At 41.7% G+C, this 12403-nt stretch overlaps 1 protein-coding gene across 7 annotated transcripts in view; it reads right to left on the reverse strand.

The window, feature by feature from the left end:
- Positions 1-4309: 4309 nt before the first annotated feature.
- SUSD1 (sushi domain containing 1) overlaps positions 4310-12403 on the reverse strand; it is a 142351-nt gene continuing 134257 nt past the window's right edge. For 2 of the 7 annotated variants that reach the window (XR_012506514.1, XR_012506503.1), the window contains 3 exons: positions 11023-11163; positions 7272-7463; positions 4310-7097 (listed from right to left, as the gene is read on the reverse strand). The gene's annotated coding sequence lies outside the window, so the exon portion shown is untranslated. Of the gene's footprint in view, positions 7098-7271; positions 7464-11018; positions 11353-12403 lie in introns of all 7 variants that reach the window. The other 5 variants (XR_012506513.1, XR_012506502.1, XR_012506515.1 and 2 more) reach the window with 3 other exon arrangements.

The raw sequence follows: 12403 nt of genomic DNA on the forward strand, positions 1-12403 counted from the left end.
GTCTGGGGACTGACACGGGACAGTGGATTAGAGGATGAACTAAATACTTGCCTAATGACTGCTCTGTGAACGGCTATTTATTCTGGGCAAATGCAAGCAGGAAGCCAACTCTCAAACTGTAGAACCCAGAGACTGGGGAAAGAAAAATTAATCTGAGAGTCAAGGAGTATGTCGAAGAGATTCATGTCAGAAAGCCAGCCCAAGTTCTGTGCCAGCATTGGACACCCTAGCCTGTGTGTCAAGGATAGCTGTTTACTTTCTGCTTACGCAATTATCCTGGTGGCTTATCTGACTCTGGAAACCTTTTGCTTGCTTGCCCTTGTGGTTCAGCCTCCAGAAGGTGATGGAAGAAAGAGTAAGTTAGTGTGAGACAGAGGGAAATTCAATCAATATTCAGGTATATTTGTCCCTGAAAGGTGTGGAGAAGTTATCACCCACCACCAAACTCTTAACTTCTCAAATCAGAGTTAGTCTTGGGGAAAAAGAGAGTGAGGGATTTGGGACAGAGGCGCACATCCCATCTTGGGGAAGTGGGTGGAGACACCTGGAAGGTAAATTTTCTGAAAGGAGACATGTAGACTAATGATTTGGGGATATGACTAAGGACTTTTTCTGCCAATGTTTCACTCCTCTATCCTTCTCTTCCATTTTCCCAAATCAAACATAAACTGCATTCACAAGTGATTTTCAGTCAAAAGTATTTCCTTTATGTATAACTGAAAAATTGTGCTCTACACTGGAATTTGACACAACATTATAAAATGATTATAAATCAATAAAAAATGTTAAAAAAAAGTATTTCCTATAGATATGTATATTTCTATCTACACATATATGTAGTTTCATATATATTTATAGCTTTAGATATATGGTTATAAAGTTATAATTTAATACATTTTATTAATTACTCATATATTTGTCCCATTTCTTAGTAATTAAAAAAGTCATCATTTCTTGCATGGTATATAAAGAAATAATTGTAATTTTAAAATATTTTATTTTAGGCCAATACCTTATCAGTATACTGTAAATTCATTTTAATACACACTGATGATTTTCATAATATATAAAGGCAAAAGTCTACTTTTTCTTATTTAGCAAATGACACAATCTAATTTTCTTTAAATTATGTGAAAAAAATTGTAATTTTAGACAAAAATTTTAAATGACATATTCTGTTGGGGTTGGTTTAGGGATCAAGCAGGTACTACAATGAAGAACTAAATCAGGATTACTTAGACCATCAAAAATAGACAAAACCCATTTTCAAAACTGTTTGAAATTTTTAAAAATTTTGGACACCAAAAACCATTTGGTTTACTGTTTTAACTTTTGTGTTTTATTTCTGGATAACAAAATGAGAAAGAAATTTCCAGGCAGCTAACTGGAGTCTTTCTCTGCATATAAAACTATCTTAGGTGTACTCTTTATTCTCAATAAATGAAAAAGAGATACAAATGTCACTTCTTTTTTTTTTTAGATACTAATTTTTCAAGTACCAGGAATTCTGTGTTATGCTAGATGAGAATCTGGATTGGATGAATGTACCATGACAAAATGAAGATCAGTTTGAGGCCAATTTACAGAATTCTTATTATATATCCTTCATTCATTTGTGGCATATATTTCAATATCAGGGTTTCCTATGCTTTGTCTTTAATCAGCAATCAATTGTGAGGATAAATCAAATAATACAGGTGATAAATTATAACAGCAGTTTAACCAAGTAATAAGCCCTTCAGACAATTCAGTCACCAGAGAATTCAATCTGATTTCCACTAAGTACTGGGCATGTTCACTCCACGTGCTCCTAAAAGCTCTCAAATGTTCTGTATTGCAGGGTAGAATATTGAATAGAGAAATAGAAATTGAACCAGATGCAATTAGCCACCTCTAGTGATATGAATCCCTGAAAGAGATCACTTGGAAAATGCTGAAGGATTGAAGCTCAAGACAGCAAGCTATCAGAACACAATTAAAAATTGCCTGACTTACAGCTTTAAAACTGACTTTTTTCCCTTATACATATGTAAATGTTTCTGCAAATCATGGTGTATAATGATTAGGGGGAAAGATCCCATAAAATTCCTGGAGAGATACAAATTTTCAAAACGCGTATATAAATTTACCCAAACACATGGGAATTGATTTGAGCTTAAAATAGTTATTAGAGAAGGTCAAACCTTCTTCTAAACTCTGTTTCCTTCACTGAGAAAGCAGCCTTCTGAATGATTATTTTTACCCCATGTGTTGTTATTTGCATTGGGTTACTGAGCATATTTTCAAGCTGTTTTTTCTGCCCAAGCCTACAGAATCTATAAGAGACAGAAACAGTGATGTAAGAAGGACCAACCCTGGACCAGTCCCCAGAAAGACACCCTCAATAGCTAATAGGCGACAGCCAAGAGCTGAGAAGCGGATGTGAGCATTGTCACTGGGAGAAGTGACACTGTCATTGCATTTTTGCATCATATATTCATTCATTCATCCTGTAAGGGCACGCATCCGATTTGTCTGTGTTCTCGATCCCCAAACAGAAGACTTAGGAAATAAAATTTGGGGGAGGGTATAGCTCAGTGGTAGAGTGCAGGCTTAGCATGCACGAGGTCCTGAGTCCATCCTTAGTACCTCCATTAAATAAACAAATAAATAAACCTAATTACCTCCCTCCCCCCCCAAAAAAAGAATTAAAAAGAAAAAAATTCTGGCATAATATTTTTTTTGTTTGTTCTTTTTTCTGATTTTCTTTAACAAACCACAGTTTTAATACCCTTCCACTCTCTGCTGTGTTATATTTGTTCTTCAAACACTTTTCATAATTTACTTTCGCAACAATCACGTTGAGTGAAGTCACTTCCCAAGGTGCCTGATGAAACCAGCCCCCAAACCAAACCTGGCTGCTCACTCAGAATTCTTCCTGCCACACTGGGCTGCCTTAGTTCTCCTGAGATGTGCATGGCAGGACTGGCGCCACCACAGCCACGGCAGAGATGAGCTGTGCTTCTCAGAATTGCAAGTTTTCTCTCTGCAGATGAGCCCCTATAATCAACAGAATCACAAACATCACTTTTGCAAACTTAGTCAATTTTTTTTCCAAAAAACAAAAGAAAAAGGCACCCTGAAGAGTGTTTGATGTTATTTCACATTGCCTTTTTAAATGTGCAAATTAGCCAGTGTCCCATTTCTTTCCCCATTTCAGTCCAGAATGTGAGAAGAGCTGGAAGGACTTTCTGGAAGAAATGAGATCGCAGTGTTCCTGCCTCTCTAGAAAGCCCCAAACCAAGTCACCATCGACTTAGGGTGTCTCCCCCCAGCTCTTTGTTCATGCTCCCTGCCACATGGATACAGTTCAGAGGGAAGTGTTTGCTGCTGAGTCAGGCACATCTCTTCTATATCAGTTTCATGATAATAACAAGAATGGTCATCACAAAAACACTATCCAAAGAAACTGGAACCCTCATGTACTACTGATGGGAATGCAAAGTGGTATAGGGTGTTTTTTAAAAAGCCAAACATATTAGGCCAAGTGAAAGAAGCCAGAGACACAAAGCCACATAGTGTATGATTTCGTATTTATGAAATTTCTAGAATAGGCAAATCCAGATATACGGAAGTGGATTAGCAGTTTTCAAGGGCTGGGATGAGGAAGAAATTGGGACTGACTGCTAATAAGCAGGGGAGCCCCTTTTGCAGGGGATGGAAATATTCTGGAATTAGGTAGTGGGATGGTTGCACAACATAGTCAATATTCTAAAAACCATGAACCTGTACACTTTAAAATGGTGAATTTTATGTTATAAGAATTATTTCAATTAAAACTAAAAGCACTGGGTCCCACATCCCAAAGAGTCTAAATTAAAGCAACAACTCTGTACAGATACATTTAATTACATAAAGGATACTTTTCTCGATTTGGGGGGTGGGGGGGAAGGGAATGGAGAGGAATGGAAAGGCCAGTCAACTAGGAATAGAAAGGCCAGAGGAACAGAAAGGCAAAATGTTCTACTTGTATTTTTGCAAACAAAAAATAAAGTCAAACAGAAGCTTACCATAAATCTTATCATAGACTTCACTCCTGAGAACCTACCCAAGGGAAATGAAAACATGTTCACAGAAATAATTGCATAGGAACTGCATTCATAACAGTATTATATGTAGTAGCCAAAAACTAGTCCACTAACTGGTGAGTAGGAGACAAAATGTAGTTTATTCATATTGTGGAATAATAGTAACTAAAGGAGTGAAATAATGATACCAAAAAATGCTTCAAAAATATTATGCGAAATAAAAAAAATCCAGACACAGAAGATTGCATATAGTATGATTTTACTTGACTGTATTTTACAGAAAAGGCAAATTTACAGAGACAGAAAATATATTGTTGGTTACCTAGAAATGATGAGAAGGGTCTAAAACTGGATTGTGGCCATGGCTACATAGCTCTGTGAATTTACTAAAAATTAGTGAAGTGTATGTTTACAATAAGTGAAAGGTAGGTGGAGGTGGGGAGGAGGGAGGAATGGAGAAAGGGAGGAAGGAAAAGGAAAGGGAGAGGAGATAAAAGAAAGGGAAGGGAGAGGGAAGGAGGGAGAAAAGAAAAGACTGGAAACACAGAGAAATATTTTTTAAAGCAAATAAATATAAAACAATGTGACAGACACAACACAAAAGTTAAAGATTAAGACAAAGTTAATGCAAAATACTTAGAAAAGTCTCAAATGTGCACAAAGATACATCAAGCAAACACGAAAAGGCTTGGCAAGTAATGAACACCATGGGGAAATAGTCAATAATACTGTAATATCTTTGTACAGTAACAGGTGGTAAATAGACATCATGCTGATCCTTTTGTAATGTATAAAAATATTGAATCACTATGTTGTACACCTAAAACTAATATTATACTGTAAGTCAATTTTACTTCCATTTTTTAAAAAAAAGGCCTGGCAACACTCAAAGCAGAAGAGTGGAATTCAAAGCTTAAGCCTTCACTGAGACAAAGAGAGTCATTTTATATGAATGAGGTAAAAGAATGAAGAAATAATAAAGCTTGTCACTTTCTAATTTTCTAAATACACAATTGTAGCAATACGTTTGTGACTATTCCTATTGGTCTATCACCAAATGGACAATAAATATATTTATTAATGTATTGACTAATACCTGTAATAAGCTTGAATTAGTAGATGTACTCAACATGTATAAAATTGTTTCTTTTCAAATGTCAAAGAAACATTTGCACAGAGAAAGAGCCCAGCAAGAAAATCTCATTAAGTTCTGAAACACAGAACTTTTTCAGGCCATACATCCTTCCCCTGGAAGAACATGTAAGTGTGAAAGCAGGAGTTTTTTATGTAGTCTTCTTAACGTCTCTGTATATAGAGACCATGGCTTTGGGGACATCCCCACCTGCTAGACGGGTGATGCTTTGAAGGTGTAAGTGGAATCCAGTACGAGAAAGAAATTTTGTGGGTAAGTTTTACTTTTTATTAGTAGAATAAACTTTAATAGCTTATATAAAGGTCCTAATTTTTATAATATTTTATAATATCCTCAAAGATGTTGGGGCACCAAAATATATCCCAACCCACATGTTCTGATTATAGAAATGTGCAAATAGCAAGTTACAGTCAAAAGATACTGACTGCATCCCAGGAAGTATTGACCTTTAAGTCATGACTCCAAATTCAGACCTTCACACTTAAAATCATATTATACCCTATTCTGCAAAATCATGATGTTAAAAGCCCAGGATGTAGAGTTATATTTCCAGGGTTTGATTCTTGGTTTACCAGTAACTAATTGTATGACCTTGGACAAGGAACTTACCCCTTCTGTGCCTCCATTTCTTTGATGTAAAATGGGGCTAATGATAGTTCTTAATTCATAGATTTATCACTAATGAGTTAATACATGTAAATAAATAATTTGGAATAGTTCTGAAAATATGTCATATTCTTAATATACGGTACTTGATAATATTTTATTTTTAAATTTTTAATTGATGTACAGTTGATTTACAATGTATTAGTTTCTGGTGTACAGCATGGTGATTCAGATACATATATATATATATACACACATACACATATATATATTCTTTTCCAGGTTCCTTATATTATTATTCTGAGTGTTCTTATTTAAGTGGCTGATGTAGAAAGAAAGAAAGGAAGAAATAGAGAAATATCATACCAATAGGCAAGTACTAAGCTGACTTTCTTTATTCAGATTCATAAATGAAGACAAGGACTCGTCTGTTGACTCACTCTGCTGTCTGCTTTGCCGGGCATTTCTCGGGCAACCACATCCTAATATGCTGTGGCAGGACTGAGGCTGCCCCTGGAGGGACGCGGCCTGACCCACATACCTTCCGGAAGCTGAGGTTTGAGAGTAGATAAGGAGGAGGGGAAGATGGAGAGGAGAGTTGAAAGCACTGTGAGGAAAGCTAACCCTAAGGAGAGGAAGGACCAAAGTCAGGACAGTAGCTGCACCAGAGACAAACCACGTATTTGATCGTTTCTCCCAAGTCTGGGCCCCACCTACCCTCAGTCTTGGTTCAAGAAGGGCAAGGCCCGTAGGGTAACCTGTGCTGGTGGGAACCCAGGCTGAGGATGCTGGGCCAGGAGTGAGCTTTGGAAGAGAAGAGGGAAAAGGCAGAATGCCCTCCAGAGTCCCGCAACCTCCCTGCTCCATTCAGTGATGGAGGGGCCAGGGCTTTCTCCTTCCTGCTTCCCACTGAATCCCACATCCTCAATGACTCGCCATGCTTACCCCGCCCCAATCACTCTGCGCACCATAGCACATGGAGACGGTGTCAAGGGAAAATGCTTAGTCTGGATTTGGCGCTAAAACTGAAACTCTTGGGAGGGGGATCAAGGAAGGGGAAGAAATATCATTCCTTGAGTGCCTGCTACAAGTCAGGAAAAGAACTGGGTCCTCTTCCATTATCCCGTGCAGCCCTCAAGAATGATTCTGAGTTCAATATTTTTATTTATTTCCAGTTAAAATGGGAAACTGAGGTTTAGTCTTAGAACTGGAGTTTGAATCCAATGCTGGTCCCCAGGCTCCTGATCTTCCGCGTACAGCACGCTGACTCCCTGCCAGTGAAAAATAAAAATGTCAGTCTCCGCAAATCCAATCACTCCCCTCACTGCAGGTCAGAAAAAGGAGAGAGAACTAACACAGCAGATGCCAAAGCAGGACTTGAGATTCACAATAACAGGATGTGCTGAGCGCAGCAGAGTTCCCTGGTTATCACACCCTTTGGTCACCTGCTCTCACTTTGCCTGTTTACAAGTCAGGAAGTGAAGTGGCGATGGCGAGCATGGGGGGAAGCTGACAAGCAAGCGAACTCCACACGTTCCACTCAGCCGTCATGGTTCTCTCACGTTCGGTTATCAGCAGGGTAGAGAAAATGTCCAGCCAAGAAGAGTGTGCAGGCCACGTCTCCCAGTCTACTCAGCCTGCAGGCACAGTGAGAGAAATGAGACAGCAACCTTAGGCAGAACCCCTGGGGCACCAGCAGCGCCCTCCTCCAGTCAATCCCTTCCTTTCTCTTCTTTCTTTCTTTCTTTTTTTTTCTTTGTTTGCTTCTGTTTTTGTGGTTATTTATTTATTTATTTTACAGTCACCAGTTTGTTTGTTTAAGTTTAATTATCATTTTTTATTGAAGTGTAGTTGATTTTTTCAATGTTAGTTTCAGGCATCCAATCCCTCCTTTCCTGATTCAGGGGCTCCTGGGGGCCCACAGGTGCAGCAGAATTTAGTAGATTCTGGAGGCAGACACACTTGGCTCAAATCCTGGGTCCCACTGTGTCCCCACGCAGTGTGGGGCTGTGGGGAATACAATATGACAGCATCAGTAAAGGACCAGCACAGGGCAGTGTTTACTCACTTCACTTCTCAAGGGGTGTAATTCTCAACTTCTCCAAACGCTTACAGAGTCCTGCCAGCCCAAGGCCTTAAATAGTTCAAATCAACTTCTTTTTCCAACCTCAGATCAGGCTACCCGAATTGCTCCCCTGAACTATCATCATCATCATAGTCATGGGAATATAGACTTTAAAAAAAAAAAAAAGAGTGTACTTCCATCTTTAAACCCGTATTCTACAGTCACACTACACACATGTGGTTTCCTGTTCATTAATACAGTTAGAAATCCCCTGGTTGTCTTGCGGAATAGCGCCTTCTGGACGCTATCTTAGGGGAAAGGGTGGTTTTTAATCATTTTGTTGGGTTTTTTCCACTTTACAGTTCCTTATTTGCTTGTCACAGCTGCCCTTGAATGCATCCCTGGTCTAGGTGGTTTGGTTCGGCTGCAGTGGTTCTTCTCCTGGGGTAAATCCTAGATATATTTTTTCCTACCATGAGTGACACTCAGTACATGCACACAGTTGTGCAATGGTCAGCACCGTCTAGTTGCAGAACCTTTTTATCACCCCAAGAGGAAACCTCACACCCATTATGCAGTCACTGCCTGTCTCCCTTCCCCCTAGACCCTGGCAGCCACTAATTTGCTTTCTGTCTCTATGGATTTACCCATTCTGGGATATTTCATATAAATGGAATCATATAGATAATGTATCGTGATGAGCTAAGGTTAACCCATCGGACTGAGAGGTCCTGGCCTGGGAGGTCCCAGACCAGTCGGAGTCCCCAGGCTCACTGGCCCCATCGCAGTCTAGCCCACCTTGACTGCCCCCGTGAGTGACTTTCCCAAATGAGGGAAAATATTTAACTGGGCTGCATCTTTGGTGATTCTATAGGCTGACACCCCAGTTTCTCTCTTCTCTGGGCCCCTCCTGACCCAACTGAACTTACATACCAAAGCCAACATCAATAATGCAGCAGGGCCGTTCTGCAATAAGATGTGCGCTCTTCAATGACATTTTTTAAGGGGGTTAATTAGATTCATTTAATTACTTTTTTTTAAATGGAGGCACTGGGGATTGAACCCAGGACCTCCTGCATGCTAATGCATGTGCTCTACACTTGGGCTATACCTTCCCCTCCTCTCACGGTGTTTAAAGCCAAAGAAGTTGATGCCATTTCTTGAGGAATGAGTATAGGGTGAGAAATGGTTCTAGGACAGAACTCTGAGGAACTCCAACCCTCCAACCAAAGCAACTGGAAGGAGTTGTTGATGAAGGAGAAAAAGTGGTCAGGATAGTAAGAGAAAAATCCAGGACAGTGAGATGTCAATGAGGCCAAAGGAAAGCATGTGTCAAGGAGTAGAGAGGAGTCAACAGAGATCAAATAAACTGAGAACTGAATAAGCAAGCTTCACAAGAACAGTTCTGGTAGATACCTCGGCTAGAAATCAGACCTCAAGCAGAACAGAGGTGGGGGAGGTGGAGAGCAAGGGTCAGCAATATTCTCAAGAAGTTTGGCTGTACTGTGGAAAACAGTATGGAGATTCCTCAAAAGACTAGGAATAGACTTACTGTATGACCCAGGAATCCTGCTCCTGGGCTTATATCCAGAAGGAACCCTACTTCAGGATGACACCTGCACCCCAATGTTCATAGCAGCACTATTTACAATAGCCAAGACATGGAAACAGCCTAAATGTCCATCAACAGGTGACTGGATAAAGAAGATGTGGTATATTTATACAATGGAATACTACTCAGCCATAAAAACTGACAACATAACGCCATTTGCAGCAACATGGATGCTCCTGGAGAATGTCATTCTAAGTGAAGTAAGCCAGAAAGAGAAAGAAAAGTACCACAGGAGATTGCTCATATGTGGAATCTAAAAAACAAAACAAAACAAAACAAAACACAAACAAGCATAAATACAGAACAGAAATAGACTCATAGACAGAGAATACAGACTTGTGGTTGCCAAGGGTGTGGGGGGTGGGAAGAGATAGACTGGGATTTCAAAATTGTAGAATAGATAAACAAGATTATACTGTATAGCACAGGGAAATATATACAAGATCTTATGGTAGCTCACAGAGAAAGGAATGTGACAATGAATATATATATGTTCATGTATAATTGAAAAATTGTGCTGAACACTGGAATTTGACACAACATTGTAAAATGATTATAAATAATAAAAAATGTTAAAAAAAAAAAAACTTTGGCTGTAAAGGAGAGAAGAGACAGCAAACTGCATCTAAAGAGGAGCGTGGGGTCTAAGGAGGGTTGTTTTAGGGGTTTTGTCTTTGTTTGAGGGCATGGAAGAGAATAGCATGTTTTCATGTTGATGGGAGTCTCCCAGAGAGGAGAGATTTAAGGTGCAGGAGATAGGATAACCATGCACTGTGGTCCCTCCGAAGGCAGAGGATGGAGCCAGGACACAGAGCCTCCAAGGGTGGATCTGCCCCCGCCATGAGAGTCTGGGGCGAAGACCAGGCACACAGTCTGCCAAATATCTCTGGAAGCAGGAAGACCCCTGACTGGGACTATGGGGGAGCAGAAAATGGCAGGTGGAAGGCTCCTCCCAGGATTGGCCTGTCCTCACATCGAAAAGACTTCCCATAGTGGCCTTAGACAAGCAACTGGTGCAGAGCCAGCCTGGCTCCTGTCAACGCACCCCCGCCAGCCCACCCCCGGGGGCTCCCTCACAGCTGTCCTGCAGGCAGACAAAGCCTCTCTGTGAGAGCCTCGCTTTGTGTAAAGGGACAGTAATGAGTGGAAAAGATGGATTAAAGCAAGAGCCAGAAAACCGGATTCCTGACTCACAAACTCGGATTCCCACCCCATCTGCTGGAGGGAACAGCCCTCAGGTGGAGCGGGCTCACAGAGCTGGACCAACTAAGCCAACAAAGGAAGTGCTCAAAGCAAGTGTCTTGTCGAACCCAAGTTCGTGGGCCTGATGCACAGTGAGGCCAAACAAACTGAAATGTCAAATTTTGCAGCAGAGCAAGCTTTACTGCAGGCGCCGAGCAAGGAGAAAGGATGGCTCGAGCTCAGAAAAGCCTGAACTCCCTGATGGTTTTCAGGAAAAGAGTCTTTATAGGCAAAACTGGGGGGCAGGGGAAGGGGGGCTGCAGGGTGTGTGACCTGCCTCTGATTCGTTGGTGGGGTGGTAACAGGGTGGTGTCCCAGGAATCTCAATCATCAGTCTTCTGGTTCCAACCAGTCTGGGGTCCGCATGCTTGTGCTCAGCCTGAAGCTACCATTCTCCACCTGGGCGGGACCTTAGTTCCTGCAGAAGAACTCAGAGATATGCACCAGATTATGCACATCCCTTGAGGAGGAACCAGCACCCTGACCTGTCGCTGCACTGTTGTTTGACTGCCTTTCCTCGGTTTCTGCATTCTCTCCTCTAATCAGTAACTGTTTGATTCTGCCCTTTGGAACTCAGGAATGGTCTAGAAGGCTGAAATCCTTTCTCCTAGAAACAAGAAACGGAGGACATGGAAAGGCTTTTGTACCGGAGGGGGCCCGCAAGGTCCTGCTCGATTTCAGTCTCCCCTTTTCTTTGCTACACCTCAATTTTGAGAGGAACAGGTGTTGGACCAGAAAGGGAATAACGTTATGGAGAGAGAGGCCGATCATAAACTTGGCAGAGGGACTCGATTTTTAAGTGCACAGAGCATATTTCACAGGCGGGAAGTACAAACAGTATCTCAGTTATTTAAAATAAATAAATCTGGAGGATTTTAAATCCTAAATTATCCTGTCTCAGCAAGACGTACATCCTGAGATGTGTTCAGCCTCTCCAGGAGAGTTGGCACCATTTCTAATGAGATTACACGAAAGCCAGGGCCAAGCAGGAGCAGAGAGGGAATTGTCACATCTCCTCTCGTAAAGTCACCTTATCAGCCGCGGCACTGGGGACTGGACGCCGGAGGCTGGGGCGTTCAGGAAGGGCTGAGGGGAGGCAGCACCAGCTGAAGCATCTGTCAGCTCTGCTCATCTGCCTCGGCTTGGAGCCTCTCCAGGCTCCACCTCACCCTGGCGTTTACAGCGCTGCCGGATGCGATTCAGACTTTCCCCTCCTAACCTCCTGGGTGGTCCCACCACAGTTATGGTCACGTGGCGGTGATATGATTGTGAGGACCAAGACGGGGGGGGGGGGGGGTCCGGGGACTGCAACTAGTTCTCAGGACTAGTCACAACCCTCAGGAGAAGGAGGAACTGCTGGGGTGAAGTGCTTATTTCCAAAGCCAGGGTCTTATCTCACCTCTAGTGTGACTGCCACAGAGAGGGTTTCAGGAATTTTGGGGGCTCCAAGCTCTGGACTGGGCTGCAAAGGGCACTGGAATGACTGATTCCTAAAAAGCACCTTCAAGGCACTATCTCATTTAATCCTCACATCTCAGGGGGCACGGAGTATTACTGGAATTTTTTGGATGATGCAACTGAGGCCCATTGATGTTAATGATATGTCCGTGGTCATGTGGCTAGTGGAGACGCCAGAATTTGGACCTGGTGGAGCCAAT

Source organism: Camelus bactrianus, chromosome 4, assembly GCF_048773025.1.
Source record: "Camelus bactrianus isolate YW-2024 breed Bactrian camel chromosome 4, ASM4877302v1, whole genome shotgun sequence".
Lineage (NCBI taxonomy): Eukaryota > Metazoa > Chordata > Mammalia > Artiodactyla > Camelidae > Camelus > Camelus bactrianus.